The sequence below is a fragment of the Canis lupus genome, chromosome 31 (genome assembly GCF_003254725.2).
Source record: "Canis lupus dingo isolate Sandy chromosome 31, ASM325472v2, whole genome shotgun sequence".
Lineage (NCBI taxonomy): Eukaryota > Metazoa > Chordata > Mammalia > Carnivora > Canidae > Canis > Canis lupus.
Genome location: NC_064273.1, coordinates 12,311,278 through 12,334,739, shown reverse-complemented (window position 1 = coordinate 12,334,739; position 23,462 = coordinate 12,311,278). Strand labels below are relative to the sequence as shown.

Sequence of the window (23,462 nt, the reverse complement as noted above, 5' to 3'; positions counted from 1 at the left end):
TGTTTTGTGACTGGCTTCTTTCACTCAGTATAGTAATTTTCAAGGTTCATCTGTGTTGTAGTGTTTATCAGTACTTCATCCCTTTTCATTGGCTGGATGTTATCTTTTGTATTGAGTATATCATATTTTGTTTGCCCATTCATCTGATAGACACTTAGATTGTTTCCAGGTTTTAGCTATCATGAATAATGCAGTTATGAGCATGCATATACAGATTTTTTTCATGGACATGTTTTCATTTCTTTTCTATTTATACCTTAGGGGTTAGAATTTCTGGGTTATATGGTAATTATCTATTTAACTTTTAAGGAACTCCCAAACTGTTCTCTTTAGCGGTTGTACCATTTTACCCTTCCACCAGCAGTATATGAGACAGGTGAATAGTCCTCTTAAAACTACTTTTGCATTCTCCAAAGAGTAATTGTTACACATTAGGTTTATCTTTATGATGATTATTTTAAATAATGGGAGAAATGGCAATTTATTTTAACCTCAGTTTCATTTTAAGACAATTTGTGGTTCTATGTAGAATGTATCCTTTTTATTTTTTATGGCCTTATTGAGGTATAGTTTACATACTACACAATTCACCCATTCTAAGCATTCAGTATGATGATTTTGAGTCAGTTTGTTTAGATGTGCAACCATCACCACAGTCCAGCTGTAGAACATTTGTTGCAGTCAATTTCTGTTCCCTTCTGCTGTCCCAGGAGACGACCTGCTTTCTGTCTATATAATTTTGACTTTTCTAGACATTTTACATATAAACAAAATCATAAAAATATGTCTTTTATATCTAGCTTCCTTCACTAGCATTATGTTTCTTAAGTTTATCCTTATTGCATGAATTATTAATTTTTATTTATTTTATTTTGGTTACTACTTTAAGCTTATCCCTTTACCAGTTGATAGATATTTGGATTGTTTACAGTTTTTGGCTATTATGATTGATGCTGCTATAAACATTTGCACACAAATGACCCATGTTTTCATTCCTCTTGGTTAGATACCAGGAATGAAATTGTTGGGTCATGTGATTAAATATATGAGTATGCTGTTAAGAAACTGCCAAGCTGTTTTCCAAAGTGGCTGTGGCATTTTATAGTCCTATCAACAATGTATAAGGGTTTCAATTTCTCTCTATCCTGCCAAACTTTGGATTTTTTAGTTTTTTTAAAGTTATAGGTAGTCTAGTGAGTTGTATAGTGGAATCTCATTGTGGTTTTATTTGGATTTCTCTATTAGGGATAGATGGTGAGCATCTTTTTGTATGTTTACTAAATAATCATGTATCTTTGGTGAAATGTCTTCAGATCTTTAGCCTGTTAAAAAAATTATTTTATCTTCTTATTCTTTAGGTCTCAGGGTTTTAATATGTTAGATACTATTTCTTTATCATGTATATGATTTGTAAATATTTTCTTCTATTCTGGGGCTTGTCTTTTATCTAAGTTATGACTTGAAGAATTTGATGAAGTCCAATTTTTCCGTTTTTTGGTTTTTTAATGGATTGCTCCTTTATTGTCCTATTTAAGAATTCTTTACCTAATCTAGGGTCACAAGATTTTTTCCTATGCCTCGTAGAAGTTTTGAAGTTTTAGTTTTATAATTCCAGCTATGATTGATTTTAAGTTTTTTTTTGTAAATTCTGAAACATTTATACTTATTTATTTTTGCATGTGATTATTGACATGTTCCAGCATCATATGTTAAAAAGACCATTCCTTCCCCATTGAATTGCAGTGGCACAATTGTTGAAATTCAGATGACCATGAATGTGAGAGTTGTTCTGGGTTCATCCTATTTCATTATCTGTGTGTCTGTCTTTTTGCCAATATCACACTGTGTTGATTATTGTAGCTTTACAGTAAGGATAGAAGTTAGGTAGTTAAGTCCTAAAGCTTTAATCTTCTTTTTCAGAATTGTTTTGGATATTCTAAATCCTTATTTAGATTTCATATATATCTTAGAATTAATTCCTACCAAAAAAAAAAAAAAAAAAAGCATACTGGGACTGATAGATCAGTTTGGGGAGATTTGCCATTGTTTTTTTTTTTTTTCTAAGAATGTTTTATTTTTTTTTAATTTTAATTCCAGAATAGTTAACATACAGTGTTATATTAGTTTCAAGTGTACAATGTAGTGATTCGGCAATTCCATATATCACCTAGTACTTATCACAAGTGTACTCTTTAATCCTATCACCTATGTCACCCATCCCCCAACCCACCTGCCTTCTGGTAACCATCAGTTTGCTCTCAATAAAAAGTCTGTTTTTTGTCTTTTCCCGCCCTCTCTCTTTTTTGTCACTCACTTGATTGTTTTGTTTCTTAAATTCCACATATGAGTGAGAGCATATGGTATTTGTCTTTCTCTAACTTATTTCACTTACCATTGAACTCTCTGGCTCCACCCATGCCATTGCAAATGACAAGATATCATTCTTTTTTATGCCTGAATAATATTCCATTATCTATATCTCTCCCATATCTTTTTTATCCATCTGCCAGTCAGTGGACACTCAGGCTGCTTCCATAATTTGGCTATTATAAATAATGCTGCCATAAACATAGGGGTGCATGTATCCCTTTGATTTAGTGCCTTGTATTTTGGGGGTAAATACCCACCAGTGCAATTACTGGATAGTAGGGTAGTTTTATTTTTAACTTTTTGAGAAACCATTTTCCACAGTGGCTGTACCAGTTTGCATTCCCACCAACAGAGCAGGAGTGTTCTTTTTCTCCACATCCTCATGAACACCAATTGTTTTTTGTGTTGTTGATTTTAGCCATTCTGATAAACGTGAGGTGATATCTCATTGTAGTTTGGATTTGCATTTTCCTGATGATAAGTGATGTTGAGCATCTTTTCATGTATGTGTTGGCCATCAGGAGGTCTTCTTTGGGGAAATGTCTGTTCATTTCTTCTGTTCATTTTTTAACTGGATTATTTGGTTTCTGAATGTTCATTTGTATAATTGCCATTTTAACAACATTGGTTCTTTTAGATATGTGAACATGGAATGCATATTTATTTAGATTTTCTGTAATTTCTCTAAACAGTGTTTTGTAGTTTTTCAGTGCATAGGATTTGGACTTCTTTTGTTAAATTGACTTTTTTTTTTTTTTTTTTTTTAGAGAGAGCAAGCAGGGTGGGGATAGTGCATAGGACCAGATAGTGCATAGGACCAGAGAGAGAGGGAGAGAGAGAATCTTAAGCAGTTTTCACACCCAGCACAGGAGCCCTATGTGGAGCTTGATATCATGACCCTGAGATCATGACCTGAACTAAAATCAAACTAGAGTCAAACATTTAACGGCTGAGCCACCCAGGCACCCCTATTAAATTTATGCTTAAGTCTCTTACTCTTTTAGTTGCTATTGTAAGTGGAATTTTTAAAATTTCATTTTGGGGTTATTTCTAGTATATAGAAATGCAATTAATTTTTACATTTGAGCTTATATCCTGCAACCTTTCTAAACTTTCTTAGTAGCTTTTTTGTAGCCTTCTTAGAATTACCTACATACAAGATGATGTTGCCTGCGAATAGAGTTTTAACTTTCTCTTTTCCAATCTATGTGTCTTTATATTTCTGGCCTGATTGCACTGAGTGAACTCTCTGGTACAGTGTTGAATAGTGATGTCTAAAGGAGACATCTTGCCTTTTTACCAGCATTATAGGGCAGAGCATTCAGTCTTTTACCATTAAGTATGATGCTAGTTGTATATGCTTGTCTCAGAAAGGAATGGTTGTCTTCACCCTGAAACAATTGATTAATGTAATATACCTTATTAATAGAATGAAGGACTAGAACCTCATAAATATCTCAGTAGATGCAGATAAAAGAAAATCAAGGAAACAGAAAACAAAATAAAGAGTTCAAACAAAGGAAGAGGTAGAGGGGAAGCTACTTTACAAAAAGTGATGAGAAGCTTCTCTGAGGAAATGACACTAAAACTGATATTTAAATAACCTGAAAGTCCTAATCAGGCAAAGAATACAGTGAGAAGTAGTCCAGCATTTGGGATTGTGCTTTTCTTGTTCACTTTGTAATTCCAACACCTAGCACAGTGCCTAACCTCTAAGCTTTGTTCAGCTTAACACATAAATAGTTGAGTGTCTTGCTTCCTTAGAATCACATTCATTTTATTGTATCTGTCATTAAATATTATTTGAAATTATATATTTTGATGATTGCATAATATTCCATAGAAATATTGCATTACTATAATTATAATAGTCATTTAAACACTTTCTTATTCATAGAAATGCTTCCTGTCTTCATGATCCAAAACATCTGGCAAATTCAGTTCCACTGACTTGGATTTAAGACTAATTTACTCATTTATTAATATAAGACAGTGTTAAAATATTAATCTATGAGAGTAGTTTCTTTAATATTATCTTTTGCTAACTTTTTTTTTTTTTAATTTTTATTTATTTATGATAGTCACACAGAGAGAGCGAGAGAGGCAGAGACACAGGCAGAGGGAGAAGCAGGCTCCATGCACCGGGAGCCTGATGTGAGATTCGATCCCGGGTCTCCAGGATCGCGCCCTGGGCCAAAGGCAGGCGCTAAACCGCTGTGCCACCCAGGGATCCCTCTTTTGCTAACTTTTATTTAAATACTCTTTTAATTTATCTTTCATGTGATCATGTCAGCTCAAAAGGGTTAAAACAATGCTTTAATAGAAACCAGCTATTAAAGCAAACTATTCTAGAATGTGGCAAAGTATCAGACATAAATTGTGGGCTCTGGATATTTTTTCTTTATTTGGAAAATATAGACTCATGAACTTCACATACCATTCATTGCCAAGTGTTGAGACCATTGTAGGTGGCTTACACTAGAGAAAAGTTATATTTGTATTCCAGAGAACTACAAAGGCCCCATCTTTGAAATAAAATATACTAGAGTTTGAATTCCACTTTAAGCTTTTACTGGTTTTATGATTTGGGGTAACTTAAACTCAGGTTCCTCATCTATAAAATGGAGTTGATAATAGTCATCTCATAAGGTTGTTTTAAAGATCATGTATATAAAGAGGTTAGTTGAGTGTCTGATAACACAGGAAGTGCCCAGCAAACAAGAGCTACCATTAATTAATTACCTTTTAAGTTTCTGGTAGTCATGGGAGTATTAGGAGTGGTTAGCTATACGGATTCCTTATGCTTCAAAGCTTCACTAGTAGATGCTGACCAGCTTGTTAATAATACGCCTCCAAAGATGTTTACTGATATTTTTGTGAGGAGTTGGATCATTTTCTTCACTGAATATACTTGAAGTTGGAGACTGTTTCTTGTCTACAGGTATACACAAAAGTTTGGCCCAAAAGGTGGTATTTTAAAGTACCATTAAGTTAGATCTTTTGACATCAACTTGTAAGTCACTATTTGCAGGATTCATAAATATAGTTATGGTTACTTTCTTTTACTAGCTTTAAACTAAGGTGATACTTTCTGTTTTTCAAGAAGGAAAGAAATGCATCTGAAAACTAAGCAATTAGATTCTTTTTGAATGTCAGTGCTTTAGTAGGTAATGTTGACTAGGGGCAAGCTGGGGTTGCCAAGATATAGCTTCCACGGTTGGGCCCTAGGGATTTAGGAAATCCCTGAGGCCCCCAGCATATTCTAATAGGAATACTAATACAATTGCAAATACGGTTATTTTTAAATTCACATATAAATCACTGCCTTCTAGTTATAAATAATCAGAAGTGATTGTTCCCTATTCCTCTTAGAATGCCTGTCAGAATTTATAGTCAAGGCTCAATTTAAATCCAAGATTTGTAATTTTGGGACATGACACTTAGCTGGCCTTGCTCATTGTCTCTTTCCCCTCTATAAAATGGGATAATGCCTTCTCTGCTCATTTCACTGAGTTATGAAGATCAAACGAGGTCATGTCCATGAAAGCACTTTGTAAAGCACGTAGCTTACTAATTATTACTCCAGTTTATCCTGTCAGACCTGCCCTTTTCTCACTACTGTTTAGTAGGTCACTGGTAGAGGTGACATGATAGCTCAGAACTCTGTAATATGCACCACCTATGAGGAGTGTTTTACTTGTGGTAGGGAATGGACAGTTGTAGACTATTGGTATTTTCATCCCTTGTTTTATTTATTACCAAAGTAATACATGTTTATTATATAGAAACTGGGAAATATAAATCAGCAAAAAGGAAAAATAAAAATTACCTCTAAATGAAGAAATAATTGCTACATTTATTTTCATATATTTTTAAAATAAATTTGGTTAAATTGAACATAATGTTCTGCTTCCTATTTTTATCACTTACTATATGAGTTATATGGAATGCTATCCTATAATTTTTATATTTTAATAGCTACCTAGTATCCCATGTAATATACCAGAATCTATTAAACTAGTCTCAAACTTTTTATTTTGACATCTAATGGCTGTTTTCAGTTTGTTTGTTATTTTTTGAACTATTAAAAACAATGTATATAATGACATACTTATGGCTAAATACTTGTATATATCCTTTTTTTTTTCTCATTAGGATAAACCTTAGACTTGGAATTGCTACATTAAGGTGCATGGAACATTTTAAGAAATTTAATTTTTTTTTGTTTTATTGAGTTATAATTGACATCTAATAAACTGCATATTTAAGGTTTACAGTTTGATCAATTTTGACATATGTATACACCCATGAACCTATCGCCACAGTTAGTATCCTTTTATAATCCTTCCTTCCTGTACATTCCTACCCCTTTATCCCCAGGTAGCCACTGAAATGTGTTCTCTCCCTGTGGAACACTTTGCATTTTCTACAGTTCTTTGCAAATGGAATTATATACTAAATATTACTTTTTGACTGGCTTCTTGCACTCAGCATAATTATTTTGAAACTCATCCATGCTGTTGCTTATATCAATTGTGCATCCTTTTTTGTTGCTGAGTAGTAAATATTCCGTTCTGTGGGTATACCATAATTCATTTACCTACTGATAGGCATTTGAGTTGTTTCCAGTTTTTGGCTATTTAAAATAAAGCCGCTTTGGAGATTGGTGTACAAGTCTGTCTGTGGACATAAGGCATATAATATTTATTACATTTTTGTGCTAGAAGGTTACATAGGTAGTATTTTGTAACAGAAAAGGTTTAGTTAAAAAACTATAGCTATGTTTTTCTTCCCTTTTTTCCTTGTTAGTTTTCTTTTTTCTTTTTGGATATGTATCTTTGGGAGGGAGGGTTTAGAATTTTTAGATGTGGCTTAATTGGATTAAATTGACAGAAATTTGAAATTAACAGGTTAATAAAGCACATCCTAGCAACTATAAATCTTATTCACAGTTTGTTTGCTTGAAGCATCTACTTTTATCAAATGCATGGTCTAAAAAGCAAATGTTACATGCTTTCCTTTAATGAGGTTTTCCTAAGTCATAAAACCGTATTTCTCTGTTAAATGACTGCTTCTACATTGAACTTGAATAAGAAAAGATACTGGGAATAGCTTACAGAACTTCACAAAAGATATTCCAGAATCTGGTTTTCCTTTTCCTCAGATGCACGCTAGGCCGAAGGAGGAGCGGAGAATCTGAAGATTTCAGATGACATCAGAGCTACTTTACAACAGCCTTCCCGATTTCCTTTCTCAGAAAGTAGAGACAAACTCAGAGACAGATGGTGAGAATATTTTTCTTGACTTCTTAAGGCTCAATAATGGTGATTTTAATATATTTTAAAGAATCCTCTCTTAGTTATAAATTAGCTTGTAATTACCAGACTTACTTTTTTTGTGTTTTATCTGTCAAATTATTTCATTAGGCACAGCGTGGTTTAAAAAAAAAGTGAATAAGATACAATTTTAAAGAACTTACAGGGAAAGTATAAGTATAGATAAATAAATTTAACCAACCAGTAGAAAGAGGCTAAGTGCCATAAGAAAGACAGAAAAAATTTCCTTCTGAATTTAAAGGATGTAGATTACTTCTGGAGAGGGGGATTGGGAAGCTTGAAATCAGAAATAGTGTTTGTGTTGATGATACTTAATTTGTTTTACCAAAAACCAGAGAAAATGGACAGTTAATATAAAACCTGAAATAGCAATCTGATTTCAGATAAAAAGTTAATTATTGTTGTGAGGAAAAATAGGAGCAATATTTGGTTATTGTGGGTTTATTATAGTCTAAGTCAGTGATTTTTGAATTATATAAAATGGTTACCTCTTATAAGGCAAATAGTATATTAGCATTTCTAAGAAGTAATAAAATAATCTGACTAAATTAACACAAGTAGGTGGGCAGAACAACAGAAAGAGATGGGTGAGTGGTTAATTCTCCTTGGATTAACACTCCTGTTATCTAGTAGAGCTACAACCTAAATGAATTTGTCCTGTCTTAAGCTCTTGGACTTTGTGCTGCTTTTGCCTGGGCAGAGAAGCACTCCAAGTAAACCAGGAAAGGACATAGTGATTAATTATTGTGCTCATAATTAGTTGTGAAGAGTTCACTTTCAATTAGCTAGCTGAAAACTCTTGTTAGAAGAAAGCAGATAAGATATCCTAAAATTCATGGTGTTTTAATGGCCTCTGATGTTTCTAAAGGGGGATGGCAACTTTGAGCCAAATTTGTTCCTTATCTTAGGTATAATATGGTTGGCACGGTGATGATACAGATTCCTTTCTCGTCACTATTCTGGTTATGTTCAGAAAAGCTAGTGAATAACTTATTTAATCATTCTACTTCTTTCTTATTTTGATCATTCTGTTTATTCTTTCTTGTAATTTAAGTATGAAAATCTTTAAAACATTCTATTTGTTAAATAAAAATCACAATTACTAATAATTATTTGGTTGCTAGTCATTCTTCACATATTCACCTATTATTTTTTCCTCTAAATTGAGATTTTAAATCAACCAGACTTGTATTTCTTAAATGCTGAGTTCTTTTATTTGTGTTAATGACTGATAGTCTGAAATTTGCTTTTATAGTTGTTACTGCACCCCAATTCCCAACTTTTAATTTTGTTAAGTGAAAATTGTAATCATGCATATTCTTGTGACCTACAAGATATAATTAGTTTGTTGTTCTTAATTTGTCAACGCCCTTGTTTTACCAAGTAAGCAACCACCACTTATGACAGTTGGATAAATAAATTATAGATAGCCAGCTGGCAAATTTACATAGCCAGTAAGTTGTCTTTGAAAAATGATCAAATTTAGATCTTTCTCTCAGATAGAAAAGATAGATTCTTTAGAATGTACAATGAATAGTTTTGAAAGCATATAAAAATGAGCTATTCATGATTATCATCTATATATATTTAATTTTTTTTCAAGATTTAGAAATGAATATGTTAATTGTATGTTTTCTAAATTATGTTTTGAATGAGAGTTCTTGATCAAATAAATTTGGAGAAATTGTCATTATATAAAATATCTTTTAAGTAGGCATTCCATTAGCCAGCCATTGGATTCTCAGTTTCCAAAAGGAGGGCCTTATATAGATTAGTATTTGATAGAAAACACTTGAAGACTCTGAATTAATATATTCCATGAGGTCTACTATAGTTTGTCTTTCATACAGCTGCACTCCAAAAAACAGGTATGTCACTTTTTTTTAAGAGAGAGAGAGAATGGGGGAGGGACAGAGAGAGAGAGAGGGAGAATCTCAAGCCGACTCCATATCCAGCGTGGAGCCCTACTTGGGGTTCAACCTCAGGATCCTGAGATCATGACCTGAGCCAAAATCAAGAGTTGAATGCTTAATCCACTGAGCCTCTCAGACACTCTGTACATCACATTTTTAGGTAATGTCCTTCTGAATGAGAGGCCAAAGAAGGTGATTAGGAAAAAAGGAGAAGAATTTGATTAAATGAATATTGCAAGCCATATAAAGTATGAAGTGTTTATAAAACTTCTCAGTGCCTTGGGCCAGATTTCCTTTGCTCAGTTGTCAGCTCCTTTTGGAAAAAAAAAAAAGTTAGTCATCCCATATAACTAACAAAATAAAAACACAAAAAAGTGGTTTTTGGGGACTCCATATACTTTCTACGCTCTGTTTATTTCAGAGTGCAACATTTATTTATTAGTGAACTTTGGTAAATATTGATAACATAAAAATAATGACTATCTTGGGTACAATTAGATATAATTGACCATAAATCAATTTAGCTTAAACACTTTGAATATACTCATTTTCTCACTAAGTGGAGTTTTTATTATAACTCATGCATTCTCACTGGGAAGAGTTCTCTAATGTATGTTTTTTTTTCTAGTTTAATTAAATTGTTGATAAGTATTTCAACACATGTTTTAAGTGCTAAAACTTTTCCATCAGCTTACAGAAGTATCTGTATAAAGAGACAATGGCCAGTGATTTTGCTGGTTCTAACAGATTGGGTCACTAGGTTGGTAAAATGAGTCTAGTCATCTACATGGAATGCCTTCCCCAAACTTTATAAAACATTTCTCAAAGTAATGTTTTTAAGAAATCACACTGTGAGGGGCACCTGGGTGGCTCAGTCAGTTAAGGATTGGCTCCTGATAATAGCTCAAGTCTTGATCTCAGGGTCATGAGTTCAAGCCCCGAAATAAAAGGAATAGCACTTTAAAAAAGTGTTTAAACTCCTACACAAGATATTCAGTTGAGAACATGGTACTGGTGAAACTGAGATCAGTCCAGAATCTAGGTGAGTTATTTTAGATGGAATTAATTCCCTAAACTAACTTAGCTTTCTCAACTGATGTTTCCCTGGCTTTGTGGACAGCCTTTGCAAGAAAATGTGGATGATGCACTCAAATGAAGCATTAATTTCCAAGATTGCTTTAACCCACTCCTTAATTTCCTTTCCCACAGCCAGCATCTTATCTCAGAATGCATTTCTCATCTTGAATGCTTGTGCTGGAAGCCTCCTTACTTACGCCTTTGTCTCCACAGCCATCACATTTTCCTAAAACTCCCAGTTTGCTTGTGTTAGTTTTCTCATAGAATAATTCAGTGATCCCAATAACATAATGACCATAGGAAAGTAACAGGCCTTCCTTAATTCTAACTCACGATTACAGTGGGAAACATTAATATAATTAACATTTTGCTGAACTTGGTGTCATTAAAGGATTGACTTTTTAAAAGTCTTTTACTTGGCACTTTAATTTTTTTTTTTAAAGATTTCATTTATTTATTAATGAGAGATACACAGAGAGAGGCAGAGACACAGGTAGAGGGAGAAGCAGGCTTCCTGCAGGGAGCCTGATGGGGAACTCAATCCCAGGACCTCAGGATCAGCCCAGAACCAAGGGCAGATGCTCAACCGCTGAACTACCCTGGTGCCCCTACTTAGTACCTTAATTGATGTAACTACCTAACATTTTGAGAGGAAAATTTACCACTATACCAAGCCACCATGTCAACTCAGGTTTTTTCTCTCCCATGAAAGATTTCATAATTCTTTTTTTTTTTTAATTTTATTTATTTATTCAAGAGAGAGAGAGAGAGAAAGGCAGAGACACAGGCAGAGGGAGAAGTAGGCTCCAAGCAGGGAGCCCGACGTGGGACATGATCCTGGGTCTCCAGGATCACGCCCTGGTCTGGAGGCGGTGCTAAACTGCTGAGCCACCCGGGCTGCCCTCCCATGAAAGATTTCAAATGAAATAACTAAAATAATTTTAAAATGTGTTGATAAGAGTGTTAATTCACTTTCGCTTCTTACCCAGACCCTGGTCATTTTCACTTAAAATAACTGTAATAAACCTGATATTCTCCTTGATTCTCTGCCATGTTTGCCCTTCAACCACATGGCCTGTGGTTTGCACATCCGAAATGAGTGTGATTCTAACAGTAGAGTTTACACATTTTATTTAGATAACCAGAATTTCCTTACTCACTCTGGATTAGAAGTATACTAGTCATTTTCAAACACCATTTATTTTCTTTTTTGTATTGACTTATAGAAATTATTGATGGGACCTGGGTGGCTCAGTCAGTTGAGCATCTGACTCTTGATTACAGCTCAGGTCATGATCTCAGGGTCCTGGGATCAAGTTCTAGGACAAGCTCCCACACTGGGCATGGAGCCTGTTTAAGATTCTCTCTTTCTCCTTCTGCCTACCTCCCTGCCTCTCCCCACCACCATGCAGGCATGTGCACTAATGCACCCTCTCTCTCTCTCTAAAAAAAAAGAAGATAGAGTATTGGTAGTACAAGCTATGCAAGCTCTAGCTTGAAGCTTTTGTCTCCAGTTGACCCTCCTCCTTCCTGCCATCTTGCATCTTGTTCTCTAAGGTTCTCCAGATATCTGTGTGAAGGACCAGTTTTTGTTTTCACTTCATATATTTTTTTAAAAATTACTTATTTTGTATTTTTAAAAAGCTGTTATCTACAACAGATTGGAAATTAAGAAAAAGGCACACAAATTACAAGTCCAAATTTCTCATCATTGAATTTAACTGATAGTAAATTACATTATCAAATTCTATAAAACTTTCTAATTACAGTTTCTGTTATTTGAACAGAATTCAAATATCTGTGATTAGAAAACTAAAGTTTCTAAAACCTACTTTGTGCTGTTGCTTTTCCCTGCTGGGACTGATGCGCTTCCTCCAGCTTGAAGAGTGCTTTTTAACTTCTGTTCGTTTGGCAAAACCTTGATTTTTGCCAGTCATGTAATGTGAATTACATGCCACCTCTGGGGTCAGGTGCCTTCACTGACAAACGTGTTCGCTGCCTGTCTACTTTCCAAGAATTTCCCCTTCGTGCTTTTTTCACTTTGTGCATGAGTTTTCCTATAGTAGTATCTCACTATGTTGTGGATTATATTTTTCCTGATGGGGTGGGGTAAGCCTACTAAGGGCCAGTTTATCACTTAGCTATCCTTCTGTCTTCAGCTCTCAACATATAGCTTCTTTATCAATAATTGTGGATTTGTTACTTCTGGTATGGTAATTGCCGAAGAGTAGAGACCATGCAAAGAATGATATTTTGTATCATTTTTAGTTTCCTAATTTTCTTTTTTAAAAGGTCATTCTTTTCTTTCCCCTACTCAAGTCTTTAAGACTTTTCTGCACAGAGAATAGTATTTGTCTGGCATAGTTAATAGTGTAAATTCTTGAAAATTAGAAAGTGGAGATTTTGTTTGAAGATTAAAAAAAAAACAAGATTGAAGTTCTTGATTCTGTTACAGTTAGACTAGCAGCAGTTCTCAAACTTTTCAGTCTCAGGACCCCTCCGGACTCTTAACTTATTGAGGACCCAGGGGAGCTTTTCTTTGTGAGGGTCATATCAACCAATATTTTACCACATTAGAAATCAAAACTGAGAAAAATGTTAAAACGCAAGAATATACAAGGCTATATTCCATTAGCCATTAACACATTAGCCATGACACGTCATGTAGCCTCTGGACATCATTGTACACTCTGAGAGAAAGAAGCAAAAAAGCAGATAACAGGTTAGTATTCTAAAAGTATTTTGACCTCATGTGCCTCCTAAATGGATCATGGAGACTCTTGGGGTCCCTGGACCATGCTTTCCGAACTTCTGCTTTATAGGAATTTACTTAACTAATTGCCAACAGAATATTCTGTATTTTTATTTCAATAATGTATCCTAGCCTTTGTGTTCGTAGGTTAGTAAATTATTGGAGTTTTTAAAAAATATTTGCAAGACTTATATTACCCACCCTTATATTAATGTCTAGACATAGAATGTGCTGGAAACTATTACCAGTGGGATGGAGGTGCTTATTCAGGGAGAAGTCATTTTATTTGTAAATACTTGGGAAGGTCATTTCTAGTTGTGCCCTGTCACTACACTGGCTTTCAATTACTAGACCTTTTTATGACTTGTGAACCTCCAAATACTTCTCCTGTGGTGCCTCTTCTTACTCCAGAGGGTTTGGAGATTTAGTCCCTCCTTAATGATCTCGAAGAGTAGAGTTTGCTTCTTCAGGGAAGTGAGAAATATTCCCTTCAAAATCTTTCTTCTCTCTTTTGTTTTGACCTTCCCCTCCACTTGCTTCAATATGATCCCTGATGCTGGCTTTCCTTTTCTGAGAGTACAGTCTGCTCTCTGGCAGATAGTTTCTTGGCCTTAGTGTCTCCTCTTCTTTTTTACTCCCTACCCTCTTACCTTGGCTGATACTCTGTTAAATTCCTTCTGAGGTCTTAGCAGGACAGTCAGTCTCTAGAGTATTTGACGACTCTCTTCAAATTGCATGGGTACTGGGTCTTCCCAGAGAGTTCTGGGATTTCATTGTGTACCTTGTCAGCCGCGTGGGAATACTAAGATGGTTGCTAGTTGAGACTTAAATCACTGACAGCTCAATATTCTTTTTTACTAATAGTCTTTTTGTTGTGTAATGGTGTCATGGTGTGAAACTGTAATTTAGGGACTTATCATTATAAGTGATACATGAGAAGCACAAAGCTGATAGAATGTTGGGACTTTTTATTTTTTAATTCTGAGTTCTAAACATAGTACATACTCAATAAATGTTTGCTGGAGTAATTTTATTCTTATTAGTGTTGATGAAACCCTTGATGTGATAGCTCCATCAACCACATTATGGTTTAAGCCAGACATCTCTCTCTTATAGCCAAGGGAAATATGTCTCCATACTATCCTGAAAAGGTACATATTGCTGCCTTACTAAGCAAAAATTCTTACCTGATAACCTAATGAAGATTGTTCTTTGAAATGTACAAAATCCACATCTCCAACAGAATCTGATTTTGACTCTTACATACCTCTATCGGAGTTCTTAGTTTTCTTGAAACCGTATAAATCATGTCAGGATTTGTGATTTACAAACCTGGACTTGAGAAACAATAATCTTTTTTTTTTTTTTTTTACTTAATGTATTTACTATTAAAAATGCCCTTTTTAATAGCACTATATTCTATAAATTGCTTTCCAACGATTCAGACCAACCTTTATTGTTTTTTTAGTTTATCTTTTTCTTCAGGGTTCCTGCCCCCTGCCTTATTTTGACCATGTTTTCTTCTCTGCACTAATTCATCTCAAATTTCTCCCCTCCAAGCCATGAACAACTCTACAACTTCTGTTTTTGTTTTTGACATGCATTTAATCATAGCATTGCCTGTAAACCTTCCACTGCCCACCAAGATAAAGGCCAGCTCCTTGGCATGGCCTTGATTCAAAGTCCTTGGTCCCAATTGCGTTTTCAGCCTAATCTCTAGTCACATTGGACCATCCCCTTCCTGTATCACACTCCGCTCTTCTCTGCCTTTGACTATTATTTATGTAACCTAGAGTGGCGCCATTCTCTTCTCCCTGGCCAGCCTTTCCTTGTTTTTTAACCATAACTGACCACCACTTAGGACACATATACCTGTGAACTGAAAGCCTAGTTACACTCACTCTGCATTCCTAGAGTACTCTTTTTTATAGATCTCAGCCATAGCATTTAGCACAGTATATGCTCTTGACTCCTTTTGCTCAGAGACAAGAAATTCACATGTATGGTTCACTCTCATGCGTTATCTACTTACCAGGTATTACTTTACCCTTTTCTTGTCCCATTCAGGAAAGCATAGCAGAATTCAAATAAGTGGAAGTATGTTGAGTTACTCAGAGTAGTCTTGAATTTACTTAGTCTTTTTTTTTGTAAAGGGCAGAATTTGGAACCTGTGGGACCTGAATAAATTCTTACCTTTCACTGAATACTCTTTACAACTAATTATGACATACCTTACATCTGATGATGACAAACGAACATGTTATAGAAGGAGGAATACTTAAAATGCAAAATCCTAAAATCACTGTTACAAAGTTTGTTCCCTTAGACTATTGGGAGCATAGCTACTAAATTAAACTTTGAGAGCATTGCCAGGGAAGACTCACACCCTCTGCTGGCATTGATACTGTTCTCTGGATACATGCATTGGAAATACTGCACACAATAACAGTATATTACACTGACTTTTTGTAACAAGGCTGACATTGCTTTATTTTACATATGTTCATTTTCACTATGCTGATTTTTTCCTCTTGTAGCCATGTATCCATGATGTTAGATAGAAGAAATTTATAAACATATGATGTAATTTTCTTTACCTGTTACAATTTTAGTAAGCTATATGTAATATGCATGAAGTTTGTGACTTAGCCAGCTAGAGGCTTATTCTTAAAAGAAAAAGAAATTCTAGAGATTAATGTTGATGGAAAGATTTCCTTATTTTTAATTTATGACTGTTCCGCAAACCTAACAGCTAACAAATAGAGCTTTAAGTTTTCCTATCACTGCACTAAAATATGGGCAAGAAGAAGATTCCCCCCAATTCTTTAATAAGTGCAATGGGAGGTTTAATTGTGAGGATTGGTGGCTGCCCCATCCTTTGTGATCGCTTGCTTACATAATTTGTTATGAACGAATGCTTCTAGGTAAACTCTCTCTCCAGAAAGCTGGTGATTTGTTCTGTGCTGCTTGGGAAGGGTTAAGAGGAGACAACATCCTGTCAAAGACCTTGTTTTTAATTTTGCCTCTCACACTGGCACAGATCCTGCTAAGAGCAGCCCAGATTAGTTCGGAAAACCTTTGAAGAGATTTAAGATGTCCTTCAGCCAGTTTGAAGGTTTTTGTCTTGCAAATCCAGTACAAGGGCGCCTGCAGGCATCTCGACCCTTGCTGTGCTGCGGATGCAGCTCAAGGTCACACTAACCCGCCCTGTGACTTTCAACAACAACAAAAAAAATTATGCGGTGAAACTGCTTCAGCGTTTAGCCAACCAACAACTTCCTTTAGTAAGGAACTGAGGAAGAAGTCTTTTTTCCCCCCTGCTTTTTCTTTTTTGGGGGGACTCTGTGAATTTTTTGCTGTAGGAAATAATCCCGGATTTATGGTGTGTGTGATGACAAGGTCATTTCTTAATTAGAACACATGTAAAGAACAAAGCTAAATGGCTTCAAAACAGCTTTGTAGTTGATGGAGAGGATTTAAATTATTTAAAGAGATAGTCACCCATGTATGATGGAAGCTGAATTTTAAAGGCATTAACTCCTTCATTCCGGTCTCCTTGCCATTTCTTTCTCTGAATCCTTCGGTTTGACTTTAGAAGGTGGCATTCTAAACTAAAGGAAATGTGTAAGTGCCCCCCCCCTTTTTTTTAACAGGGTGAAACATAATTTATGAATCAAATTCTTGGATAAACTTTTAATGGAGAAGTTTTCTGCCGACAGTTCTCTCATGGAAATGTTATCAAATGACTTGATTTAGGAGCTAGGAATTATGAACTTTTCCTTCTGGCAACTGTGATTTATTTATAATATGTTGGAGGGGATGAGCGAAGGGCTTTTTATTGCCTCACCTTGTCTCCCTCTTTTTTGCCCATTTGTGATTTAGAATTCTCATTGAGCAGTTTATCCCTGCTTCTTTAGAAATTGTAGCGCAGATCATCCAGGTTTCTCAACTCTCAAAGAATCAGTATAGGATGGTACATGCTTTTTCCTAAGGAAAAAAAAAAGTCATGTTGGTTTAAAGTGGTCTTTAAGAAAGTTGTTTCTGATCATACATAACTTTTTAAAGGCACAGTGAAACCATGTCCACAAACACTAAGCCATATTAGATTCCCTCTCCTTTATGGGGCTCCTTTGCCTATTTTGTTCCTCTGTTGTTGCCTCCCAGTGCTAACTACCAAAGACATTCGTTGGAAAGAGTCCAGGTGAATTGGCTTTCTATGCTTGAGACTTGATGCATATCACCTCAGTAGGAGCAGAGTAACCTGAGTAACTTATAATTGATTTTTAAAATATGTATCATACACAGAAGCACACATTGCAGTTATTTCTTTATCCACAGAATCACACCATGTAGAGAAATGTAACGTCAGCGTGATGATATTAACATCACAGTTGTCTTAGAATTCATACCCAGTTGCTTTCTTGGAGACAGTTCCCCGTGAGTGTGATTAAAGTAGCATCAGGGCAAGTACTTGATGAAGATGGATAATATTTTAAGTGTGATTATTTAAATTGATATTTTAGATTTTGTGGGCCACGCTTAAATTTAAGTTTGAGGACATAGCATGATAGATTGTGTAAGGAGAATGATTTAGAATTAACTATAGACCTACTGTTCTGAAAGATTTCCTTCTAGTCCAGAAACAATTTATTTGGGTATCTTCCATGAAAAGTGAAAAGGTATGTATACTTCTAGGTTATGGGTATTTTAAAGGGTTTTGGGTTTGTAAGAAGAAAATGCCAGAGGGAAAATCTATATGCAAGAAAATGGTTAGTGTGATTGTGTGCATCCCTGCCCTTGCCTGGAGTCTGGTATGCCCTTATGTCATATATGACCCAGGCTCACCTGCTAGTAATTTCTAATTCACTGTCCTAATTCATCGATTTGTTATCACTAATTGTTCTTCATTTACTTCTGTGTAGTTTCCAGTACCTAAAGGGTTGAAAGGTTGCTGTAATTGGCACCCGCAGCTGCTCTTTCTTTTGACAGGGGATAATTTTGCAGCCTATGCTTTGTGTGACAGCTGCCTAATTGGGCATTCTCCCCTTGTAGCAAGCCTGCCTCCTCCAGCCTCCCTGCTGACAAATGGTGGTGGATTATAGATGAGGACACGCTGACCCATTCGACCTTGCTGAGACAGCGGGGAGGGGCCTCCTGCTACTTGAGGGAAGCTTTAGGTCATTTAGAGGGCAAGGTCATGAGCCAGGTGGGGAAATGACATGATATCACATGACAGTAGCCTGATGACATGGTCAGTGTGTCAAGGACAAATGCATCAGTATCGATTAAACATTATTGCAATACTTCATTGAAGGCCCTAGTATTTCTTAATTGTTCCTGCTGCATTTTTTTTAAGAGAAGAGTGCAGAGTAAGACCCATGTTTTTATAGCAGTGTTAAAGCATTTGTGTACATGAAAATAGAACTGGTTTAGGAAGCCTCCTGTTAAGTTTCTTTGATTATCTAGAGTGTTTTGTCCTTAACTGTTGCTTAGTTTGCAGCCCCTTGACCATTAGGACTTTTTAGGAGTTATTTGAAAATTAAGGCAGGCAAATCAAAATGAGGTTAATATGTGTTGTTAAAAAATATTTAACAACTTCTGTCATCACCCTACTCAATGATTGGCATACCTTTTCACGTTTGGGATAAAAGAAGAAATAAGCCAAGTAAAAATGCTTTGTAGAGAGGAACCTCTGGATTTTGGATTTATGACATCAAAGTTATCAGTATGCTACCATAATTATAAAGTGTTAAAAATGTTTTTTAAATAATTTTGAGACCTGAAATTTTTTTTTAAGTAGCGTGGGGCTACACTTAGTATAAAAACTTTAAAATAAATGAAAATCTTTTGGATATCTTTTCACTATTGGTAATGCACATGCTTTTCTTGAAGAAGTGGACGTGAGCTATTATATTACTTTTTTAAGTGCAAAATCTTAAGAATCTTTGCTGAGTCCATTAACCCTATGTTAGTACTTGAAAGTAGAAGTCCATGTAAATTGTATTGGATAGTCCAATTTAGAAAAATGCCATGTTTAAAAATCTGAACAGTGTAATGCAGAGAATACTGATCATGATTCTCATTTATGGAAAAAAATAATTATTGTTGGTTACTGTGGATCTAAGCCCCCAGTCCAACAGGAGGTAATTTTATGCTCCTGAAATAAAAAAATCTATCATGGTAAAGTGTGATGAATTAGTTCACCGAAGTAGACACATCTGTATTTTCATGGCATGTGCATGGGTGTCTGTGTGTGTGTGTGTGTGTGTGTGTGTGTGTTTAATTTTGACCGTGCTGTGCATGTGTTAGCTGCTCTCAAACCCTGACTCAAGCTTGGTGGAGGTTTAATCCTGTGCCCTTGTACACGTAGACTTGATTAGTAGTTGTGGTTATCTCAGCAGAAGACATACCGCCCTCCTCCTAGTATTGGTCGGGACCCGGGCATTGGGGAGTCAAGGCAAAGGAGAAAGAAAAGAGATCTTACATTAGTATTCTATGAAAGCCTTACTGTCTGCAGAACAAATTGATTGCTCCGGTGTACCTGTGCTTGGCACCACTGCTGTGAAAGAAAGGTAGGGTTGTAATCTGTTTTATTGTATTACATATTGTGACACTCCAGGAATATTTAACATGCGCTCTTTCTATGGCACGTGCTTTAAGTCTAAGTAAAGAAAAAGGAAATAAATGAATGTAAAGTATACAAGAGCAGTGGGCTACAGCATTGTTTACTTCAATCCATGAGAGTTCATTCGAATAAGATAATTGTGTTGAAAGCGTCACTAGGAACATAACCTGATTGATAACGAAACCCTATAAAGTGTTCTGAGGCACTAATCTGCTTCACTGCTTGAAACGTGTCAGGCAGAGATGAAATTCAAGCTAATATTATAAGATTTTAACCACAAAATGAATGGGAGAAGTCATGGAGGACCTAGTTGGTTTAGGAAATGATTTTTTAATTATTTTTCAGTATATTACACTGTTAAAGGTCCTACATAATGTGGTGCAGAGAATAAGAAAAGAGGTTTTCCTTTAAAAAAAAAACACGGTAGCCACTGTGCCACCTTCAACTATATTAAGTAAATTAAGAAATATGTTATTTACTTTATTCTTTTACTAATTTCATTCATTTGTACAAACATTGTACTGTTTGATTCTGTCATGGGGAATTGAAACATTTTTTGTAGGTTTTTTTTTTTTCCAGTTTGTGAATGTCAGATACTTGTAGTGTAAAATTTGGGATTGCTTGTAACAAATTAAATATTTCATAAAATGGTTGAAGTATCTGTGATTAGGATTTTACCCCTTGCCATTTTCAGGCATTCCTGAGATGTTGTGGCTGTACTTTTCAGGTTACATATAAATCTGCACTGTGAAAGGGATAGGAGAAATTCTTCTTGTCCCAGCCTCTTGCCACATGTGAACTGCAAGTGCCCTTTGCCTCCTATGTCTCCATCCTGATCCTCCGATTATAATCAGAACCTTGATTTAGGAAAGAGAAGAAGCAGAATAGCTCACTGATGGAATTAAAGTTGTTTTCCATTGTTTACTTTTCCATTCCTGAAATTAGTATATAGCTTTACAGTTTTCAGATGACATTTCACTTCCATTTAAATGTGTAATTGTTAAAAAAATTAGTAAATGTGTAATTGTTTTGCATATACTAATTTTAATATCACAAAAACATCCTGATACAGAAGATCAGTGAAATCAAAGGTCATAGACATCGGTCTAGACTTGCTCTCAGATACTTTCATAGAAGATGGGTGAATGGAGAAACATTTTTAAGCACTTGTTAAATAACAAATATACCAAATCTTGATGTGATTAAAATTTAAGGTCATAGTATCCATAAAGGGATGGGATGTTTTCAAAGAACTTTTAAACTTGATGGCAAAATTAAGGCTATTAGATAGGTTTTCAGTTGAACATAAGCCATCAAAATGATTACTACTACATTCTTATATACCTAGTTTTGTAGTTTTTTTCTTATTGAAAGAATGTAAATTGAGTTAATGTAGAGGAAAAATAAGCCATAGAACTAAGAACCAGAATATTTTCCAGAATAAAACATGTTTTAAACTTTTTCTAGCTTTAATTTTAGTTTTTTAGTTTTGTAAGTACTTTACAAACTTTGAAAATTTTGTTATCTTTCACCGTATCAAAAGAAATGCATGGCATGGATATATATAATGTTCAGCCAACTCAGAATGGGAAGATAGAGAAGGGAATACCAAATAAAATAAATTGATATTTATGTTTTCTTTTCCTATTATTGTCATTCTTCTTCTTCTTTTGGTGGACTGGAAGGTTGTTTTTTGTTTACCAAAGTACCCACAATTCCTATTGTACCTGGCCCATAATAACTACTCAGTAACTATTTCTTGGTCAAATGAATAAAAAATGTTCAACCAATCACCTCACCAACCAACACACACACTTTGTGTTTTCTCTCTTGTCTATTTACAGTTTCAGTTTTTGCTCTGCTGACTATAGTAAGTCCTTAGCCTCAGCTTCTTTTCTGAAAGTATTCTGTGAGTCAAAAAAATAGAGATTCATTGTTTTAGAACCAACCTAGGGGCCATGTTTATAGAATTGTCTTACGGGCAGAGTCATTCAAGTGACTGCTTTTACATTGTTATTCCTCTGAACACTGGACAAGGATATACAAACACACTTAGAGTTCTTCACTTCAGATTGACTCCATCTTTTTCCCTCATGTACTGATCTATGATGCCAAATTTTTTAAAGCTATGAAATCCATTTCTTATTTAGATTCATGTTGTGAATCTAGGTACATTATGCTTATTAATCAATATCAACAAATTACTTTGAACATCCAAGAAAACTGCATGTTAACTTAAGTCTAATCTTGATACCTTGATACCTAGGTACATGAAACATATGGAGAAGACAAATGTTTAGCGTGTTATCATGACCATTAATTTAGGCCATGAAATGAAAGTCATTAATGAAGACAACTTTAAATATGTGGGTGACAATTCTCTAAGCTCAGTTAATGAGCAGATGTTTTTATTATTTGGTGTCTATTAGCGAGGTTTGGACCAGGGTTTTTGAGTGATAGGAACCTTAGAAATCCGTTAACAAGTGTAAAATCTTATAGCCACAACAAAATTTAATTCACATCCAAGTAGGTTGTAAATTAAAGTGAACTGATACATCATTTTATACACACACAACAATTGTGACTTGTTCTCCATGAATGTGGACCCAGAATATACCAGAAAGAGTGAGAAAATATTGAGTATCATTAAAAAAGACACTAAAAACTAAGAAGGGACGCATGGATAGCTCAGCAGTTGAGAGTCTGCCTTTGGCTCAGGGTGTGGTCCTAGAGTTCCAGGATCGAGTCCCACATCGAGCTCCCCTCAAGAAGACTGCTTCTCCCTCTGCCTATGTCTCTGCCTCACTGTCTGTCTTTCATGAATAAATAAAATCTTTAAAATAAAATAAAAATAGATAAAAACTAAGGAAAAATCTTCATGTAAAAATGTAAAGTCTATATTATAATAAATCTGTGACTGGTACAATTACAAATAAACACATTATAGCCTATTGATATTTAATATTTTATGGCAGTGTTTCCCTTAATAGTGTAATAACAGCTGAGCAGAGAAAGAGAATAGCTAACAGAGAGTCTTGCTGGATAGTACGAACCTCCAAGGTGGGGGATACTAGCCAGGCATGGCCTCCTTGAAGCATAATTAAGTGCTGAACTGCCAAATTTGAGAAATATTCTAATTGTTCTTGGAAAAATTAGACTCCTGAGGATGGAGTTGGGGTTTGCAGATAGATCACAGCAGTACACGTCAGATGAATATCCAAGTTAAAGAATGAGAAAGTCTATCCAAAAATCCATGCTTGACAAAAGTAGACTCCCCTTCATCTACTTGGGCTGAGATTCATAACCTCATTTTATTTCTAGCAGAGAAATGAAGGAGGAACTAGAGAACGGACAGGAAACCAAATTGACCAAACATGGAAACAGTGGGA

General features: G+C 35.1%; 1 protein-coding gene across 7 annotated transcripts in view; it reads left to right on the top strand.

Moving 5' to 3' along the window:
* NRIP1 (nuclear receptor interacting protein 1) overlaps positions 1-23,462 on the top strand; it is a 99,652-nt gene that overhangs the window by 40,954 nt on the left and 35,236 nt on the right. For 6 of the 7 annotated variants that reach the window (XM_035709353.2, XM_035709350.2, XM_035709351.2 and 3 more), the window contains exon 3: positions 7,535-7,655. The gene's annotated coding sequence lies outside the window, so the exon portion shown is untranslated. Of the gene's footprint in view, positions 1-7,534; positions 7,656-19,871; positions 20,021-23,462 lie in introns of those variants that run through there. The other variant, XM_035709356.2, reaches the window with a different exon arrangement.